This window comes from Typopeltis vanoorti, chromosome 18 (genome assembly GCF_054136105.1).
Source record: "Typopeltis vanoorti isolate ZY-2024b chromosome 18, IOZ_Tvanoo_1.0, whole genome shotgun sequence".
NCBI lineage: Eukaryota > Metazoa > Arthropoda > Arachnida > Uropygi > Thelyphonidae > Typopeltis > Typopeltis vanoorti.
The window spans coordinates 107,769,712-107,775,955 of NC_143566.1; positions in this window are offsets into that span (position 1 = coordinate 107,769,712).

Here is a 6,244-nt window from a genome sequence, read left to right on the forward strand (position 1 = left end):
CTCACTGATGATGTCCTGCGTTACGTATGACGAAGTATTTGTAAAATTAATATCATTTTGGTGTGTGGAACAAGAAAAATAGAAAGAAGAAGAATCCAAGATGATATTCAAAACAGTAGTCTAGATCTAGACGAAATTATTATTATTTTTTTAATATATATAAGTACAGGAAGATATTTTACATCATCATTCAGGAAAAGTTCACCATTATTCAAAAAGCACCATCAGGTGAGATTGAGCGAAGACTGGAATTACAGAAGAAACTACACCTTGGTGTAATTCTCCACAAGCAGATCGATGGCTTGAGTTCAAATATTCACAGGACACCGGAGATTGTTATCACAAATTTTAGTTATTTTGAAAGGGAAGTGTCCTTATAATGTTAATAGAATATTCACCAAACTCAATACTGCTGTAAAAAAAAAAAAAAAAAAAAGGAAAAAAGGCTGATCATAAACAAAGATCATCAAATTTGATGTTTTTTCAATGTCATAATTATTAGGGAAAAAATATTTCAATTATCTAGCCAACCTTATGCCACTGGCTGCATTTTCATTGTTGCTATAATCCACAATTTATTTAATGCGAGAACATCGGCCATTATTTTTTTTAACAGCACGTAAAGCTCTTTTTAAGAGCCTTAGAATTTACTTCAAATAACATGCATAATAAAAATAAAACTGTGTTATTATATAAATCGGGTCGATCTTCACATGAGATTGAGTTGTTTGAATTAAACTATAAGAAGATATCTGTTAAGCGTGGAACAATACGTTAGTATCCTCACTAAAAGAAATATGATATCTTGAAGCAGAGATATAGAAATCTTCTTAACCAAGGGAACTATTAATTGGCAAATACCTAATATTCATTGTATCAGTTCGCGCATTGAAAACATCGTAAAGGCAACATTAAGAAAATAAATATAAATCAATTCTACTTCAAGTAGACACAACCACAAAGCTTTGATATAAGATAGGCGTTAAATTGCCGATTCGCCTATTTAGTTCTTGACGACGTAACCGACTCATATCCGTATAATAAATAACGAAATAATTCGACGGATGGACATATCATGTTATATGCGTTTTATCCATTGATTTCAGTTTTTATTTCACTTCATTTTTTTTTCAATTTTTTATTTTCAATTTGATAATTAAAAAAAATTAATATTTTTGACAAAAGCCAATTATTGTGTTTCTGCATACACTGTCCATCTGTATTCATTGCTCATGTATTGTTCGATTTTAGTCGTAATAATCACTTTAATGGAAGACTTTTGCGGTAAGTTGAAATAAATGACAAAAACTGACCCTATATTTATGATATGTCCATATATTTCCCTATTAAACACAACAAATCTGAGAACATACGGAACACACATAAAAAGGTTTATTCTACGTTAATTTTTATTTTTTATGTGAAATCCTACCCAGAATGGTTATAAACATACTGCATTGAATACTATAGGTTTCAAGTTAGATCTCCTCCAATAAGCCGGTAATACTCTTATACCGTACTATGAAAAAGTATCAATAATCTTGAATCTAATTAGATTTAAACTACTTAAATTATATATTTGAATATCTCAAATTTATTATACATTTTAATAAAAATATTTTATTTAATTATTCATTACATTATTATATTTAGATATTTAAAGATAATAAAAATAAAAATAAATAAATTCTCTAGTGGAACCGAACTTTTTTTTTAGCCCTAAATTTTGGAAATCGGAAGGCAGTTAATTTCCATGTTACTTCATCACCAGTAGTGGAGTTCATGGTTACAGACGATTTGAAGACTTACAGGTGAATAGCAGATGTAGTCCGACCACATAAGCGAGAGCTGTCGTTGGAAGACTGCCAAGAAGAGTCAATTCATGTTGAACGGGAGGAAGAAATAAGGCGATGTACGAATTGGTCACCAACACGCGAAATCACGTGCTTTATACGTAAAATTTTGCAATTGTTATACAAGCAAAATAGTTACCACTTTAAAAACTACAATGTTCATAAAATAAAAGTTAATTTTCCGACGCGTAATAACAAACAACTCATTCCAGAAGACGGATTGACTACCCTATTATCGGAATAGATTCTCCTTTTTGTGACATGCGCAGAAGTGTCGAAGGGTCTCGAATCTATAACTGCCGCTACTCCATGAGCAGTGGCAGAAAACTAAAATTTCTAACTAACGTTTCTAAACAGTCTGAAATAATATGGTTAGCATTTTCAAAAGTTGCGAGATTAGAAATTCCTAGTTTCTTAGAGGAAATATACCACTTGCCAGCTTCAAAGATTGAATAAGTTGATTGAAAAATTATTACAATACAACATTTTAGAATTATATACTATTTAAAAGAATTCTCAGGTGTTTCCAAGTACCTTCCACTACACATATCACAACATGTTTGTCTGGTTTTCAGCAGACAGAAATCCAATTCTTAATAGTTGGATACCAAGTCCTCTAGTATTGATGATATCACTTAACTTGCTGAAACTTCTCCTCCGTGCAAAATTAACACTCATTACATATCGTCTTTACAATCTTTCTTTCATACTTATCAGGCATCTACTGAACAGCGTAGAAGCAAGCATATATTCAGCCCAAAGACATAAAAGTCAGTTACCATTCTATAGTTCCACTGCACTCAGCTCTGTCCTCTGAAAAACAGTTGGGAACGTTATTACCTGAACACAGGCTAGGATGCCCATCTGTTCAGTGACTACGAATATAGATGCTGCCAGAATCATTCCATAACAAATTTCTTAGCCAGTTTTTGAGTTCTGGATACAAGCGTCGGAGAAGTTGTGGGAAATTCGCGTGATCACTTTTAAAATTTCCACGCTATTTGATCTTATCTGACACAAAGGCTGTTGTTTGAAACTACTGCCGAAGCAATCGGGACCATAAGACCAGTATTACATTTATTAACTGCATGTGGTCTTTTGACCTGTTCTGTGGGTAAAAAATAAATAAATAAAACGAAAAAAAAATGAGACAATCTTCACACCTACAAGTGAAAGTCCTTCATAAAGATTACTCGCATTCGACAAGAGATTCGAATCCGGGTCTTTTCAACCTAAAGACGTTGTCGATACTGTCTGAGCCTACTCATCCAACTACCATCTTATAGTCTGCCTTCTACTCTTTGTAACTGTGTTACCAGTTTCCTCTCTCGTTCACTCACTGCATGTCAACAGGGAAGGCTTCGTCTTTTCAGGTTTCCCCCACCAAAGCTGGGGTGCTCCAGGTTCTATTTCTTATGCCGTATTTACTCGAATATAACTCGCACTTTTTTTCCCAAAAAATTAAAGTTAAAAAATCATGGTGCGGGGATTTTCGGAAACTAAAGTTTGTCAGGAAAAAATGAATTGACGTTTTATAATTCAATCCTCAATATCCATTATAATTTATAATTGCTGACATTATTTATAAAAAGAATGCATTTGCACTTTAATTATGAATGCTATTTACGCGATCGGCCGCTCACCTTCATCACGCGATATATTTGAATCTTTAGCGTCAAGGGTTCTGTAATTAAATTAATTAATTCTGGCGAAATCATGTCCCAATCTCAAAACCCAGTTCTGGAACAGTTGTAATGATATCTTAATCCACCCCCGCGCAATTTGTAATGATGTTCTCTTAATCTTAATCCACCCTGCGCAATTTATGATCGAGTCCCACATTTCCTCTACTGGTTGTTTCTATCTCTATGCATATGATTGGTGCGGTATTAACAAAAGATCGCGCGACTCAACGACAAAGGCAAGCCGACGATTGTTGAGTTCAAATGCTGATTTTCTTCAACCGAATTCCGAAATATCTGAAAAACTGTTATATAACAACATTCACTATCAATTTCTTAAAGTTTTAAACTCAGATGCGAACTATATACGAAACTTTTTAATTTATTTTTTCGTAAAGTAAAATCAGGGGTGCGAGATATATGCCAGTCAATACGGTACTTTCTCTCGCTGACCTCTAACCTTATCCATAGTTTTGCTGATGGTAGTATATTCCATTCCTTGTTTAATTTGACAATCCATGTAGAGCATGCCTAATCATCTCATACTACAAAATCTTCCTTGACCAATGTTCATTACCAGATAATCTTCTTGACATATTCCAGTGGCTTTGAATCTTGTGAAATTCAAACTACCAAAACATGGTTATTGCAAAGAGACCAACGTCTCTTACTATTAATAATATTTAATATCTCAACCAGTTCAAAACAACTGTCAGGCCAGTGAAACCTTATTAAAATGGCCCAATAAAAGGCGAATGTATACACGCTTGGGCGGCACCTATGTCTTCTAAGTGGTCCATACTAAGGCAACTCGTGAATGCCTGGGAGTGTATTCCCGTAAGCTCTGAGGTCAACTTATTTTTACGAAACTTTCATAGTTTCTACATTTGGCTTTGAAATTATGCTGGATCTAATATTCACTTGACTTATATAATTTTATATCGCCGAACTGAAGCCTTTTGTCTCTTTATTTTAATAAATACTCATATCTCTATTCAGAAGGAGATTTCTTCTTTGGGGCTGACTTATATACCTCTAGCTTTCCCTGGCATAAAGAACCGAAAGTGAGTTAGTCAGTCTCATACGGATGTGGAAGGTTTTCCACCCAGAAACTCGGGTTTATCAACCCATAAAACATGCCAACTGACCACAAGAACACCATCATTAATGGAAAGAACACACTGTTTTCATAGCCTTATTGCTTTTGCCTAAATCCAAATAGCAACAACGTCAACAACAAACCCGACACAAACGCATCATCCATAGCATGCTCTGTCCCCCAACACGTTTTCTTGATGGCCTTTCAGCTCAAGATGCTACTCCTCACCTGCACGAATGCTAACATTACACACACATTTGCTACCTTAGATTATTCTTTCCGTATTTAGTTTCAACTCCCTACAGTCTAGTAGATGTATTTCAGGGTTACAACTTTTCCACGAAACAATGGCATGAGAGATTGAAGAGTTTAGGTGGGCTCAACGAGGGCTCCGTGGGAATCTAGAATTCTCAAGGTCTCATTAAAAAACTTGTTGTGGAAGGTCATGAACAATCGTATTTATGCTACACCCTATTTTAATTTATGCGAAAGTTCTTTATAACGCAAAAGAGACATAAAAATCAGTCAATGGTTCATTTTCTTCATCTTTCCATCATTTTTTTTCCCTGCAATTTTCAAGGCCAAGGTTACAATTGACATTTTCTTACAACTTCGAGATGAGTCTTTCGTTAAAAAAATAAATAAAATACAATAAAAAATAAAACTTTGACAATTAAAGGTCACCGCTAACATATTCAAAACGATCAGCCCCTTGATAATGTCTGTTTTATTGACTGTGTGGCTTCTTTATTAGAGATGCCCATCTAATAATGTGTTTCATATCAGACCTTTAATTAAATTATTAATTTAATTTTATTAATTTTTTTATTTAATTTATATTAAATTCTTACCTTTTAATTATTTAGCATAAAATTTACATTCAAAACCAATGACCTGACACAATCACGATTGTCTCTTTCAAGGCCATACCATGGAGTGTCCAAAATTAATCCCATCCAATAAATGTTGAGCCAGCTGACTGTTAAATGAGTTCTCCGAAGAGAAGCCCTTCCTTCCTTTCTAGGCATTCCACTGACCCATTTCCGTGAGTTTCGTTTCTGTATTAAAATTGTTTTGGTTCAACTGTACTTGTACGACAAATATTGCAACAAGTAAATGACATAACGAGGGTTATATATAGTCATAAGTATTGCAATAACATTTTAAGTCCATTCTTTCCTGCAATGAATCATTAATAGTACGAAAACTCAACTAAAACGGATTTTCCTCACAATGAATTAACCGTGACATTAACCTGTTCGTAGTCACACTTCTCTCGAAACCAATCACATTCCGATCTTGTGGCAGGCAATATCACAATCCCTTGTTTCAGGAGCACATTTTAATTATCAAGTTTCTTATAAGTCACTTTGCTGTTCATTAAGCAGCGGTAAGATTTATTTTCAGGAAGATATAATAATTAATATTTTTTAATTACATTCTTGGAATGAAAATTAAATATTTTCAATTTATTTTTCATAAATACACATCCTTAAATTATATTTACGATTGGCGTTTGGCAAAAGGAGCAATTTACCAGCTCCTAATTACTGGTACAAGTACCCAGATCCCCCCCCCCCCCCAAGACGTCATTGACTAATACAAGAGTG